The 15,689-nt window shown below is 49.9% G+C and overlaps 1 protein-coding gene across 7 annotated transcripts in view; it reads right to left on the bottom strand.

Moving 5' to 3' along the window:
- Positions 1-15,483, bottom strand: part of NFYC (nuclear transcription factor Y subunit gamma) — a 37,028-nt gene extending 21,545 nt beyond the window's left edge. The window contains exons 1-3 of one of the 7 annotated variants that reach the window (XM_074807368.1): positions 7,024-8,601; positions 6,839-6,885; positions 5,818-5,905 (exon numbers count right to left, since the gene is read on the bottom strand). The gene's annotated coding sequence lies outside the window, so the exon portion shown is untranslated. Of the gene's footprint in view, positions 1-5,817; positions 5,906-6,838; positions 8,602-11,103; positions 11,266-11,412; positions 11,435-14,452; positions 14,474-15,305 lie in introns of those variants that run through there. The other 6 variants (XM_074807369.1, XM_074807367.1, XM_074807365.1 and 3 more) reach the window with 6 other exon arrangements.
- Positions 15,484-15,689: the final 206 nt, after the last annotated feature.

Below are 15,689 nucleotides of genomic sequence, written 5' to 3'. Positions count from 1 at the left end.
GCAATTAGGTAAGTTCCTTCACCCAAGGGAAGCTGTGTTCTCTTCCTGTAAGAATGCCTTGGATCAGGATTAGTGCCAAACAAAAAAATACCAAAGCGTACAACAGAAGATAAGGCCACCAAAGCTAACAGGGAGGCAGTTCCTCTGGTTTCACAGTATCGGTGTCTAAACCTTTTGTCTTTTTTTGGTACGCAGCTTTCAGGGAAATTTTAGAGCTTCTTTATACTTCATCTTTCCTCCTCTAAAGATTTCCTCCGCCACCCCGTGCGGAAGGGGAGAGGTGCTCTGAGGATCCCCATGCTCCCCGCATTGCATTCACATAACACAGGGTACAGCCTCTCAGAAGTTTTAAGAGTAAACCAGCTGCTCTGACACTATCTTGTTGTCGAATAATAGAAGTTAAAGTCCCTCTCCTGTGTCACCTGGTTGCCACAAAGCGTAACCGCAACCAGAGAGAACTTGCCGATTCCAGCAACGCTGCGTCTCTACACTGAAGCTGGGCGAGTACCCTGCGAGCTTGACACGCTTGACACAAGAGCCGACATCCCAGCGGTGTGCCTGATGCTGCATCAAAGCAAACGGGGGTGCTACACTGCCCTCGGATTAGCTAAACTACCCGTCCGACTCCCAGGAGCTGCAACCTAAAAACCAGGCTACGCAGAGATGCTCTTGCAGAAGAATCTAGCTGAGGAGGTTCACACACACAAACCACACTAACTCACAACGTGGACACGGTACTGAATTAGGTACAAGCAAGCAAACAAACCGCCCAAAAAACCACACACAGCAAGAAATAAGGGCGTAAGAACAAGAGAGACTGGGATACACCTGCTTCACAACAGCCACACAGCCTGGAATATGCTCCATGAAGGCAAACATTTTGTTTCCAGACTAAGGGAACAAGAAACTGGAGGCCAAGAAGCTGAGGCCAGGGCATAAAATGCCTGGAGGTGATTACAGAGCAGATTAGCAAGCACATCTCCACAACTACAACATCAACACTTTGCAATTAGAGCTTTTCTGCTCACCCAAGCAGAACACCTTTTACAAACATTAAACTTACAAAATCCTGTAGCAGCTGACAAACACTTAAGAGCTTCACTTCAGAGGAGCACAAAGCAAGCATGAAGACACCTCTAGTGTTTGTCGTTCATTTTTTCTTGGTGCTTGTTTATTTTTATTTTTTTTAAACATATGCTAGTTTGTGCTCTTTCTTTAATGCCGTGGGAAGGGGGGAAGCAGTCAAATGAAGCTGTCTCACCCTGGATGCTTACCATCTGCACGCTTGAGCAAGAACCTGCCACTGAAAACACAAGCTGCAGTATAACCACAAATAAAACCAAGATCTCTGATCTTGCAATTGCACCCCGAGCAGGTACCCAGAGCTCTCCAGCTGGAAAACCAACGGCCAGAAGAGCCCACCAGACCCAGCAGAGCAGCAGCTGCCAGCCACAGCCACAGGACATCCCAGGCATCGCCCGAGCGAGCTCAGGGACGGGAACTGGAGGCCACCCTCCCCGGCCAGAGAGGGTCATGTCACAGTCAGAACGTGCCTCCTTTTAAGCTATGCCCAAGCTGGCCTCGACTAAGAAGTCGACCAAAGAAAATCAGCTGGGTGGAGAGTAGATCTAAATGAAATTTATCCAAATATCTGAAGGGATATGCAAACGGCGAATACCAGAGGGAGGTTCTGAAAAGCCTTGAGGCTCTCGATGGAGGAGGCATCAACTCAGCAACATCAAGTACCACAGACCCTGGTGATATTAGAAACGTCAGGTTCTTTGTGAGCACAGTCACATTCCCATGACTTACATTATGGGGAAAAGCCTGTTTTACACTGCAGTAGAAGCATATTCCATCCAAACGCCTTAAGAAGACAGCTAAATATGAAATAAGATGGAGGCTAAAAAGAAATTAGACAGAAGCTCAGGCAAATGTTTTGCCTCAACATCCTTAAGATTATAGCTACAAATAAGGATAAAGCACAAATATTTCTGAAAACTGTCACTGCAAAAACAAATTCCCCCTGTCAGGTTCTACCACCACACAAATACAGATTTATTAACTCCACATCAACAGGGTTTAGAAGACCCACACCTCCCCAACTCCTCTTAAGATGCTGTTGGTTTTACAACATCCACTATCCCACAAAATTTGCAAGTTAATTATTAGGAAGTAGTGTTACAGAAAAGGTGAAGACAAGCAATGCAGTTCCTCTTTTTTTTTTTAAAAAAAAAAAAAAGCCACCATCTTTACTAGCAAAGAATAAAAACCAATGTCACAGCACCTAGCAAAACCCACGGAAGTCCGAAGAATTAAAAATAGATCCATAGAGCTGAAAAGTGAATATTTAGAATAAATACTAATCCCGGCATTCTGCGATACTTCCACTCTGATGCACTAACTCTCGAAGCTGTAGCGTTCTGTTTTGGGAGCCTGTCCCTTGATTTAAAAGTAAAATGTGCAGAGCCACACTTGCATATCTAAAGAATGAGCTCTGTGTAGCAATAAGCGCCAGACACCTGATCCTGCCAGAATCAGAAGGAACAATCCAGCAACCAAGAACTAGTTTCACAAGAAGAATAAATACGGTTTTATATGAATTAACACATTTCTTTAAAGGCGAGCAAAGGAGGAGTCTCCGATGTACGAGGGAAAGCCATGTCTCAGCACCCTTTGCGAGATGCTGCTCTTGTGACTTCAATTAGAGCAATTTGCATGATCAGAATATCAAACGTAGAACGTCCACAGTTTGAAGTGGACTAGGACAGCAATCTTTGGTCTCGGCAGCCATCGCAATGGTTGAAGGCATACTGAAAGGTTGCCTCTGTGCTGCAGAGCAACAAGCACTTGTTTTGCATGACATCATGCCCTATGCTATCTTATTTTAAAACAAGCCTTTGAGAAGTCATGTTAATGGTCTAAAATTGCTTCCACAGAGATATCATGCCTCAATTTTGATTCACTGTACGTTTTCTCTGCTTCAAGATCTACTCGAGTCAACACAGATATTTTCAGCTGAGCTTCCTTTCCTGAAATAAGATAAAATTTATTTCCATTTCAGTTCCAAACTCCGTGTTCACTAGACGGAGACCAAGCAGCAGAAGTGCATAGCCCCGCTCAAAGTACAGAAGTGCCAGAACCAGAGCCAAGAATTACTTTTACTTGCTTTGGGGGGTGGCAGTGGTGGTGTAAAAATAGTTCTTAATTGTGTTTGAGATCAATGGTTACTTCTACTTTATTATTCAGGCCTTGCCCACTCAATTATGTAAAGTTTTTAAACCAATAATGCAGTTTAGAAATTTGGGTCACGTTGGCAGTTGCGCTGGCACTGCAAATGGATGTTTCTTCCAAACCACTGCCGTGGACTTTGCGTTGTACCCGTTTTCTGCACCTCCTGATCATCACAGCTCTAGCTTAGATCAGAAAGTGGTAAGAGCTATTCAGACTTGCTGAGGGACTCGTCCAAATTCTGAGAACACGTGAAGGTCTCCACATGGCTGCTGGGAACACAATCTTGGATGGGCACACACAGTGTTTCATCCTCTACAGGTTTCCTAGCTATGAACCATGGTGCTGCAGCTCCACGTCCCATCAGAACGGTTCACAAACTCCACTGCCATGGCATGTTTCCAACCCGATGAAGAACTGGTAGGGGCCAGCAGCAAGAGCTGAACAAACCAAGTTTGAAATCTTGCTCTAGAGGTCTAAAAAAATAAGATGTAGTCACAGCGTAGCACAAAACACTATGGCAGACGAAGATCTGTGCCTGGCCCTGCTGAAGCAAGAGGAAAGACACAAGCTGTAGCATGCAAGGATCTGGGGTTACGACACACGAGCCTTTAGCTCTCGGTGTTTTGAACGATTCCATGAGAAAAACCAGTGAACACGCACCCTGGGAACGGGGCTTGGAGAGAGCCAGGCTGGCATGTGCTGCCACCGCTACACGTGCCAAACGCCTTCCAAAAGGAGGAGTCGCTTCAATGTACACATCCACTCCAGACTCATTTCCAGTTTTGGTATGTCAACAAGACAGCAGAGAAAAGGCTTTGCCTATAAAACATTACTCAAACAAGCGTCGGGGGGAGGAGAGGGAACACCACATTTAGAGAGATTTATACAATGTTTTTTTGGACACAAGATCAGCTTTGAACAAAACCCAGTGCTCCACATCATAACAAAAAGGAAGCAGGAACACTTTAACGATGAAACATAATTGACTATATAATCCAGAGCATTACATATGCAGCACAATTATTTCAGCACATCACAGCAATGATGATGCTATTATTATTAAAGCATAAAAACTTTTATCATTATGTACAGGCAACAAATTATGAATAAAGTTATAGCTAAACCATAGGCCAAAATCAGAAGTATTAGACTAAGCTTAACACTAGATTTATTTATCCAAAAGATATGGGAACTCTCTTCCATTTCTATAAAATACTGCTCTAAAATCTAACACAGCCTTTCAGGTAGCAGAAAAAAGTGATGATCACAAACTTAGGAAAGTCTGAAGTTCTGTTCTTGATGAAAACATAACCTTTCAACTTTTTAAAAACAATTTCAAGAGGCTTTCAGTAAAACCAACATAATTTGAAACACAAGCTCTTCCTTCCAATGTGCTATTATAAGAAACTTTTGCAATTCTTCAGCTTTATTTTTATCTGTTCCCTCTTGCGGTATTACATACACACAACCCTCTAAGCATATAGCTGGCACCAGAAGTGGCTGATTTCAGCTGATGGGAGAAACATTCCAGGCTGTTGGATAAGGTGCGTTATTTGCAGATTTCTCTTGTTTGACAAAAAATTGAACGTAATAGTCAGGCTAGTTAAACACTGCACTAAATTACCTACGGAGGATATAGAGTACTTACTGCTGAAGGTTTTTAAGAGAAGGTAGCAAAACAGTGTTCGAGTTGATCTTGCCTTAAGGCAGAAAAAAAAAAATAAACAAGATGCCCTCTTCAGGTGCCTTCTAGCCCTTTTTTCTATGAATATGTAGCAGTAGATTATTCTATCTTCAAAGCACTGTCTGAACATTAGCTCCCTAATACCTCTAATACACTACTTCTGTTTTCATTCATGCGAGGCACAGCATTTGATTTAAGCCCAAATCAGTCAGAGTCAAGAGAGAGAGGGATCCGGATTACTGCTTCCAACACCACAGACAACTCGTTAAACCAGCGAAGTGGGGTTTCGGCCGCTAGCAGGGCCAAATCTGCTTTGCACCACTCCCACTGCTGATCCACAGCTCAGAGCACTGCAATAGCTGTTTTGCTGGCTCGCACGCGGGCGTGCCTCCTACTCTCCCCCTCTCCACCCCAGTACCTTCGGCAGGACTTCTGCTCCTCCCTTCTCCCATCCCGACACTCAGCAGCCGGGTTTTGGTGTGCTGGGGTAAGAGCTGCCCCTCCACTACCCACTCAAGAGGGGGAGAGCAAGCAGAAGGGCTGATCCCAGTGGCTCTGGAGGGGACGCAGCAGGGCCAGAGTAACCACCCCGACTTCACTGAGGCAAAGCAGAAATTGGTCGGGTAACCTTCTCAATGCTGAGTTTATTATGAAGTTACAGCCCCGATCTTGCAGAGAGCTGCATCACACTGCAAGCGAGCCCCTACCTTTCCCCGGGCACGGAGCTGGGAATGGCCTCGCAGGAGGGCACGTGCTACACGCTCAGCAGGAACGAGAACTGAGTCTCCAAAGCTGCTTCAGCTGCGCAGGGGAAGAGAATATCCTACAGCACAGACAATGCACAGCAAAGGCATTTCACTGAACACACGCACCCAGAGAAACTGTGTCGAGTTTTATACCTTAATACAGAAGACAGCGTGACCTAGCAGTTAGAGGCAATTGCTAGTGCAGACAATGGTATGCTGCAGTCTCGGGCAGGCGATTCTCCTTCAGGAGACAAAAAAAAAAAAAAAAAAATCAGGAATAATGCCTGCTTTTACAGAAGCATTGAGTTTCTATTCGCAATGCACTAAGTACCTAACAGCACTGCCACAAGTCCTCTGGCCAGCAACGCTCCACGTTAATTTGTGCGCAGAAAGACTGAAGATATACACAGGCTATATTTAACTCTGGGCAGGTTTTTGGGAGCGCACATAAATACACTAAAGGCTAGTATCAGAAACCCACCAGAAGCCCAGCAGGGCACCAGAAACCATGCTACAGAATCGAGAAGTGAAATCCCCACAGTGCAGCACCAAGTCAAAAATGAGGCTGCAAATATTAGAACACCACAAAAAATAGCACAGGACTCATTTTTTTTTTAAAAGGTAAAGCAAACAAAATAATCTGAATTGCTGTTTGTACAGGTTACTTTCCTTTCCTTTCTTCTTTGAATGAATGAGCACAAGGGTCACACTTGATACTTGGTGTTTCAACAGTTAAATAGTGGCTCTTTGCAGTGCAATTTTGGTAGGCAAGCACACAGAGTAAGAAGAGGAAGAAAATCCGCAGACAAATAACAACAAGTGTCTAAGATGAATCGTGCTGCCTCTCCAGGTCCTAAATTAAACACCTGGCAGAAATGGAAAAGCTCTTTTAAGCAAAGCGTGCTCAAGTTAGTCACGTCTACTTCACATGATAAAACAGTTGGCACACACCGAAACAAGAGAGCATATCGTGTACTTCACCTTATAAACTTTAATCTCAATCAATTTAGCATAAAATTGATGTTAGGTATCTGAACTTTATACATTTGAAAATTACAAGCTACACGCCTCACAATGTATTTCCCAGTCCTGCCACACAAGCATTTTACTTGCTTGCCTTTAACAATACCCTTAATGAGGATAAGAAGAAAAAAACAAGTGATACCAAACTCACCTTCACAAAATTACATGGTCTCAGTCTTGAATAGTTGTGTGCTTGCACTTTTATAGAAAAAAAAAGTAAATAAATCCAGTGAGAAACATTAAGGCGGTGCCTTGCTCTGAGGCAGGAGGCATCTCACCCAGACTTGTACTATGTGGGAATGGAATTTCACAACTGTAGTGACATCAGGTACTCACAAAACAAAAGTACTTGTCACATCCCCTGAATGTAGAGAATATAGACGCCATATGGTATATTAATAAGACAACGCTGAAATCAAAAAAAAAAAAAAAAACATTTTCAGGATCATAGACACTATTTTGGCATCAGCAGTGTTAACAAGGTGCTTCAAATATTTCAAAATCCAATGACAGTTTTCAGCTTTGGTGGTATCTGTCTGGTACCCATCAACACCCAGGCACCCCTCGCAGAGGCCGCCTCGGACCGCCGTCCCCAACAGCTCAGAGAAGCAAGAGGGGTATTGCCAGAGGGGTCTGACCCGCATTCAGGCTGGTTTACCCATTTCTCTTATTTTATATTTTAGGCAGCAGAAGTTCTGATCATGCACCATACACGTTTACTGCTCTGGAGCACAAGCAAAATGCCTGTTAGGACAGCATGGGTTAAAGAGACACTCACCCTGGAGATATTTTTTTTTTAATGTTAGTTGATATTTTTGAATTATTTATAAATAATTCTGCATTAAATGAAGAGTTTCTATACAGAAAGCCCTCTGAGTGCCCTCACATTTTCTCATCCTTCTGATAGCCACACCATTTAACTGGCTGAAAAAGCTAAACTGGGTGCTCGCCGTGACCCTGCTGGTTATACCGGGACGGCGGGAGCAGCTGGAGCAGGCAGCCAGCACATGATCCCGCGCTAACACACAGATGCTGCAGCACGTTGAGGGCAAAGTTATGCTTTAATTTTAATGTAGCCTTAAGTGTTGCATGTTTCTTTGCTCTTCTGCTGCATTTTTAGGCTCAGCCACCACCCTGCTGCTAGAAGGGAAGAGGGAAAGGCAGAACATCATTCGAACCACAGGAGAACAGCAGCAGGTACAACCTAGAAAACCATGACTGACAAATATGAGTTATTCACAAGAACTTGGGAGTGTTTTAAAGCAGAGTGAAAGGTCGTACCAGTCTATAACTGGGCACGTCTCCTGCAAACCTTGTTATTCTGGGTAGAAAAGCCAAATAAATGTAGTGCTTTTAGGGGACTGCAGGGTTATTCTTCTATAGGGATTATTCTAATATTCAGTGTTCCTATGACTTTCTTTACTCACTTTTATAAGTTAAATTATCAAACAGCATCTTGCAAAAGTTTAAAATAATTATTGTGATAAAAACAGGCATAAGCCTTTTGCCTCCTGAGATCAGCAGATCTTACTTAAATGAAGCACAACCTGTACTGCTCGGCCAGCAGACAGGATGGTCTAATCAGGCCTTTCTTTTTTTATTTAAATTTTTTAAAATTATTTTTAAAAAATGATCCTGTATTATGAACATGCAGATCTATACCCTTCTGTGTCACCTTCATCGAATTAAAAAAAAGGCAACTGGAAGTGACCCGTTTTATCAGGAAGTGACCAAATAGCAGATCAAGTTATAAACAGACAACGGAAGAAAATGCCCCCAATGAGATCTCAGCGTGTAGCAAATCTTTAGGTTTTGAGAACAAATTAAAAAAAACCTTCCTGTAACTCCTGGGAAGCTTTGGCAGGTATCCTGATGTTTGATCTTGCTGTCAGTGCCCCTTGCGACAGCTGCTACATTTTTTGACCCTCTGAAACATAAGGTAAACTGTCATCTTTATCACAACATAATAATTAAAGGGTTTAAGTTAGCAACCATACAAATTTAATTCACTTACAACATGGGCAGATTGCTAAGCCCTGAAATTAAGAAACCTCTTCATGTGCCAAAACACTATTAAAATACAGATGTCACGCTACATTATATAAATGCAAGATACTAGTCCGATTAAAAAAAAAAAAAAAACCCCACACCAAACAACCAAACCCAAATACACTGGCTTGAAAGGTGACCTCCTGCGGGCATCCAGCACCCTCACAGCGAGGTGCACACGCATCCTCCTCCTCCTGCCCCCCAGCCACTGAGGTGCTCAACCTGGGGACAGCAATTTCCCCACAATAAACTTGTCCTTTACACCTTCACTACTTGCACTGCCAGTTAAGTTAGTACAAAACATAAGCATGGAGAAGTCCCTTAAACAAAAGGATAAGCCCATTTTCTGAGCCTGCATTTCCAGCAGATAAAACTACTAGGGAAGCCCAGGGGACTTTTGGGGCAGAGGGGACACACAACTAACTTCACTGAGTGGCATAAAATGGGATCCAAGGACCTTCCTTTCCCTTACAGTGCTGCAAGAAAAAGTCAGGAACTGGTATAGTTTCTTAATAAATCCCTTTACAGTGCTACCAAAAGCTTTAGGTTTTTCCTGCTGCTCTTGACCTAGAAAGATCAAACAGCACCTATTCTTACACAGCTACAACCTCTCGCAGGCTTAAGCAATGAAATGTGATAAACACTGGGTGTAACGCAGACTTCTGCAGGATTTCTTATTTCATCTTACTGTAGCTGCAGAGTCCCTTGCGTTCTGCCACCCCTTAAAAACACATAGCAGCTGAATATATCTTAATTTCACAGCAAAAATCTTAAAATGCCTCATTTTTGCTTAAAGATGCTAACAATGACCTTCACACTTACAGTAAATCCCCCGATGCTGGCCAACAGCCTGCTACAGAACTTACTGCTATTCCACTAACATACCGGAGCAGTCACCGTTAATAATAAATGACTTATGGTGACGTTTCTTGTTCTGCCCCCTTCTTGGACTGAAAGTAGTATAACATGCCAGACGCCACTGAAAGTTGAATAAGCTTTGCCTGAGACAAGGTGATGCTATTCACCAGCCTTAATTTAAATTAAAATACCCAAAATAATACTTGAAGGCTGTAACAATCCACAGACCATGCGGGTTGAAGTTCAACCCCACGACGCAGTCCTTTGTTAGCGGCTGACACCGACGTGCAGATCAGGTTCATGTGCCAGGGCCCACTTTTCTCTAACATCCCTACAAAAATAAGTTGCACAATGTAATTACCTCTAATTTTCAAAAGAGTACTTTTAAGGTCAACAATTAGCAATCAGGGAAAAAAAAAGGCTAAGAGCAGGACTGAGAACACTCGAGCCGTGTCACCCAGTTCAAGGACGGTAATAGCAACATTTAGCATCTCTCCGTAGGAGCGGAGGAGGAGGAATGTCTGCAATGTGATCTGCCTCCTCGCTGAAAACGAACTTTAATTCTAATCTACAAACTATTCTGCGTGTCCTCAATGCCCTCGGCCGTCGGGAGCAGCTTCATTTTTCCATTTTGATGCTTTTTTTTCAGCTCAAAGTGCCGCAAACAAACTTTGTCCTTCATTCTCGAAACTCGGAGCAGTGGTATTTCAAGGTCACTCGTGCTAGCGAAGGAAGGCCTAGCTCCAGCAACTTTAGCTGCCGCACCGCTCTGACGGCGAGAGCTGAGCGAGAGCCCAGCCCTGCCGGAGCTCGGGGTGTCACCGGGAGAGACGAGAAAGCCCTTTACACTGGAAAACTTCTAAGCTAAGATGCACTCTCACCCCGTTCCTCCGCCTGTCACCGCTGGGCTGCGGGGCTCCGATGACCTTCAGTGCTTATTTGCAAATAAAAAGGAAAACAAAGGGCTGCTTATACTTGTCAGGAGTTTGGCTGGCGGTTTGGGGGTGATGAGGGTTCCGCTGCCCCCCGGAGCTGTGTGTGCGATCGGGGCCCGCAGGCCGGCTCCCCGCCAGCCGGGCAGCCCCCGCCAAGGGCAGCCGGGGGAGACCCCCCCGCGCCTCGGCGGCAGCCCCGGGGAGGGGGTGAGGCGCTGCCATTTTGTGCACCCCCCCCCCCCCGCTTCCCCGGTTACCGGCCCCGGGTCGGCGCGCCCCCCCGCCGCAGGGCGCGGCCCCGCGGTGCCTCCAGCCGTACCCGCCGCCCCGGGGGCTCAGCCCCGGGCCCCAACCGCCGCCGCGACCCGGGCGCTTCCCGCCGCCCCCAGAACCCCCAGACTCCCCCCCGCCCGCCACCTCCCCTTCCTCCCGCCGCACAAGGCTTGGACACCCCGAGGCCGGGCGGGCAGCCCCCCGCCGCCGAGGCCTGTTCCCCCGTCACCGGGCCGGGCCGCAGCCGCCCCGCCGCCCCCCGCCCAAACCAACACGGCTCCGGCCGCCGCGATCAACTTACCGGGCCGCGGCCGCCGCACGCCCTGCCCGGCGGTCGGGGGGCGGCTGCGGCGGGGGGCGACGGCCCCTGGGCCTCTCCGCCATCCCTTTGTCTTTGAGCTGACCCCTGCCTGCCGGGACTCCGCGTCCCCGCCGGACCGGGCCGCCGGCCCCTTTAACAGCCGCCGCTCAGCCTACCCTGCTGCGCCCGCCCGGCCCGCCCCGCCCGCGCCCATTGGCTACGCGCCGCCGAGGGGGGGCGCGGCCCCGCGCGTCTATTGGCTACCGCCGGCGGCGCAACCTCACCGTCCACTTCCTGTTTTAAAGTTACCTTGAGAGGCGGCGCAGGGGTCAGAGCGGCGCCCGGCCGCCGCGCTCCCCGCCCGCGGCCCCCTCCGCAGCGCGGTGGCCGGGCCCTCCCCGCCCGCCCCGGCGGCTGCTATTGGCCGCTCGGCTCCTAGTCAAACAGATGGGGGGGTCGTAGGGCGGCTGTCGATTGGCCCGCACGCCTGTCACTCCAGCAGCACCCCCTCCCGCCCAACACGCCGCCGCGTCACCGAGCGGCACGTGCGCGCCACCGGCGGCGGCCTCGCTGTGAACGGCGGGTGACCGGGCAAACGGCCGGGGCTGGCATAGACACCCAGCACCCGTCTCCCGCGGGGAGGCCGGGCCCGAGGCTCCCGGTGGCACCACCCGGGGCTCCCGGTGGCACCAGGCACCGGTTGTCCCCGCGGTGCAAGGGCAGGACCGGGCTGTGCTGCTGGAAGAGGGGGCGAGCACGGTCCAACGCGGGAGGAGCGGAGCGGGGCGATCCCCGGGCAGGCAGCACGGCGAGAGGTCTCGCCCTCTGCTTCGCCCGCAAAAAAGCTTAAACGCGCTCCCGGTCGTTGCACGGAGGCACCGGGATGGTTTTGGTGGGGTCGTCGCCGGTCGGTTGGGTGGTGACAGGGGGTCACCGACTGCCACCCCAGGCGTGGGGACGGTGCAGGTGGCACCTTTGGGGACAGGCTGATAATGGCTGGTGGCACTTCCCACCTCTGATCCACTGAGAGCGTTTGCGTGACCCGGATCAAACACACACGCAGACGCTCTGATGTGCACGCAGAGACTGAAAAATAATCCGGGGGTTGGGGAAAAAAAGAAAAAAATCTGCTTTTCAGCCAGATCAACTCCGGGGTTTAGCAGGTGGCTGCCCAAGCAGACGCCTTCCTGGCGCAGACCCCGACCCTCTCAGTAGGCCGAACACCTCCGACATTCCTCCTCGCAGGACGCCCCGGGAAACGCCGGCGGAGCTGCCGCCGCTCGAAGATTCCCCTTCGCGGCTTTAACCACGCGCACGACATCCCGCCGGCCGCGCGCTGCCCGCGACACGGCTCTCGCGGCCTCCGAGAACGCTCCGGTAGCTCTCGGATGGGACTGGAAGTTGGGAAAAGCATGTTTACGAAGCGCGTGGTTTAACCTGTGCAGACACACAACTTCCAACAAGATACCAACTACAGCTGAATGGATTTCGAGCTGAATTCCAAGAAAAGAATTTACTGCTCGAAAACAACGTGCTTACAGGATTATATACAGAGCAGCAGAGGAAAAAATATTACAAAGCACAGCCAATGCTTTACTAGTCCTGCCGATTAGTTTGACTCAGATAGCAAGGAGAGATTAATTTAAAAATAGATCTTCCCGGTGATTTATTAAATATAATTGGTTAAAATGTGTCTTAAAAAAAGTAGTAATACTTTGCAAGGCTTTGTTCTCTTCCTGTGTCATTCCTCAGATAAAAGCAAGGGCCTCTGAGCTGCGGTATGCTTACTATTAGAGGTATGCAAGGTACTTTCAGGCAGTATGCAAAACAAACCCACCACCTTTCCTGCAGAGGAGAGGAATGCCTCGCTGGTATTTCGAGTGGTAACGACTGCCCAAACACATTCCCCTGCACCTCCTTGCACCGTGACACGACCCCCGCTCACCGACAGACCCAGCGGCCCCCTCCTGCCTGTGGGTATGAGCCAGCATGGCCACGGGAACAGCTACTGCTCTCACGGTGTTTAATAATTCTTCATGACAGTGAAAAAAAAAAAAAATTAATTTTGGGAAGCCCTGCAGTAAAGGGTCTATTTCAATCACTGCAGCTGTTCTTGCTCTGCAGTCACGCGGGGCAGTTGAGCTAACACTCGGGAATTGCCGAAATCCCACTTGAAAGATTTAACTACAAAGCTCCTGGGAAGACCTAAGGAGAAAGGAATGCTCTTAACCCAGTAACTGTCATCTGTCACTGCATTTCGCAGGTTGTGGCACTTCTAAGAAAGCGTCGCTGCACATTATTCACGTATGGCATGAGAACGTCCAGTGACGAACACGACTTATCTTTATAAAGTACAAAATAATGAGAGGGACCAGGTTGGCCGTGCAGGGTAAATGAGTGGCTCAAGGCCCCCCAGCCAACCCGCAGGATTACACCTGATTCTCAGTCCCTGCTCAGCGAACAGCTCTCTGTGCTGCGCGTGGGTTTCAAAGGTCCAGCTCAAGGCACCGCTTTTTGCTCTGACCAAGAACTCCATGTTCATCCCCAAACATGTCCAAATCCTCCACTCGGTGTGGTCACAGCAGCCTGAAGACCGCGAGCCCCCGCATGAGCCAGCATCTCCAATGAGCCCTTGTAACAGTGACACAACACCCAGCGCGGTTATGACGGAGTGTGCGATGCCAGATGTCACGTTACATCAGGTTGTCACCACAATGACCATTGCCTAAGGGACAGTAAGCTGGGCCCAGGTAAGTTTAGGCTGGTACCAGAGCACGTCTCAACTCTAGATAAACAGATCCAGCAGGACTAGCCTAGTCCAAAAATGTAACCTAATTTAAGAAGGGCACAGGTAAGCCTAAGAAAAGACACATGATGTTGCCAAGGGCAACAGCAGCAAACAATGTCTGATGACCCAGGAGGTCTATTTTCTGGCTGTAGGACTAGAGGAAAAGTTAACCACATGCTTGCGGACTGTTTGCTCTGCATCGCAAGCGAAGCCAGTTGAGCCTTTACTTTTAATGGCCCGTACTCAGACAGCTATCCAGACAAGAAGTATTTATTCATAACTACGTGGAGAATACTTTACTCAACAAGACAAGTGTCTCAAAAGGTGAAGAGTCACATGCCAGAAGTAGCCAGCACTATTGTTTCTCCTTCTGTGAGCAACCTGGCCACAAAGCTCCGGGTTCTGGAGCCAGCCCTGGGACACAGCTCAGCCAACACGAAGCACAAGCTGGTCCTGCCACCAAAGAGCTGTCCTGCCACCCCGCTTGTCCTGTGCCCACCACTCAGCCCTGACCCCCCAAACACCCGCACGGCGGATGATGCAGCTGGAGAATGAACTGACCTGAATGAAACACAACTCAGCCCGAAAGAATCAGCTTTCATCCACGCTGCACTCACACGGCTTTTAATGTACAGTTACTGGGGGACGTTGCTTTCATTTTCTCAGCTCAGAAAAAAGCAGAATCTAGGAGGCTGTATTTACGTGCAGGTATTTTCACAGCTCTCCGTGCCCTGGGGTTTTGAGCAGAGATTAAACAACGCCTCAGATATTTTGCAGAGATCCACAAATTATCTCCGATTGCCTCAACTTCGGTCCTGCCCCTCTTCCCACCCACTGCTGGGGCAGACTCTGGAGAAGCCGCCTTAAGGCTTGTGGGGCAAAAACCGCCACAGATCGGTAAAATATGACAAATCCCCCATGTGAAACCGAACTCTCCCGCAACATATCGCCTGTCGAGGCCTGTCAGATCGGGCCTGCCGCCGCCAACGCCCGCTGGCTGCCCGGGAAGGCACCGGGAAGGCCCCCGCGCTCTGCCCTGCCCGCCGGCCGTCAGGCAGCGCCTGCCCCGGGCTCTCCGCCAGCGCCGGGACCGCACGGGGCTCGTCCCCTTCTCCCCTACTGCGGGGCGAGCCCCGACCGCGCCCCCGGCCCCCCCCCGGGCTGCGCGGGGAAACGGTTCGGTTTCCTGTCCTCTCCCCGGTCCGCTCCTCTGTATCCAATCAGCGCGCAGCATTCCTCGCCCGCCTCCCCCGGCGCGGGCCAATCAGCGGGCGCGGCGCGGCTCCGCCAATCGGAGCGGAGCCGTAGGTGGTTGGGGTGGGGGGGGAAGCCCCTCGGGCCGCCCCCGCCCCGCGCCCCCTCACAGGCCGCCGACTCCCCCCGCCGCGCTCCCGCCCGCTCCCCGCGCACTCACCGGGGCGGCCGGCGCCGCGACCTCCGCCTCCTCCGCCCGGCGCCCGCGCTGCCTCCGGCCCGGCTGACGGGAGGCGGGAAGGAGGGGGAGGGGGCCGGCCAGAGCAGAGCGAGCGCCCAGCGGCCAAGAAACAAGATGGCGGCGGCTCCGTGAGGCGGCGGTGCGGAGGCTCCGCCCCTTTTCCCTGGGCCGCGGCACTGCGCAGGCGCATGACCCGGGGCTGATCTCGCGAGACCGGGAGAGACGCGCCGGGAGCCGGGGCGGGGGAGGCTCCACCGGGCGGGGGGGTCCCGGTAGGCTGGAGCGGGGGCCCAGGCCTCGGCGTTAGGGGCCCCGGGGGCCTCGAGGGGGAGCCAAACCCCTGGGTCTGGCCTAGGCCTGTGC

Source organism: Strix aluco, chromosome 26 (assembly GCF_031877795.1).
Source record: "Strix aluco isolate bStrAlu1 chromosome 26, bStrAlu1.hap1, whole genome shotgun sequence".
Classification (NCBI taxonomy): domain Eukaryota; kingdom Metazoa; phylum Chordata; class Aves; order Strigiformes; family Strigidae; genus Strix; species Strix aluco.
This window is presented reverse-complemented; position numbering and strand designations above follow the sequence as displayed.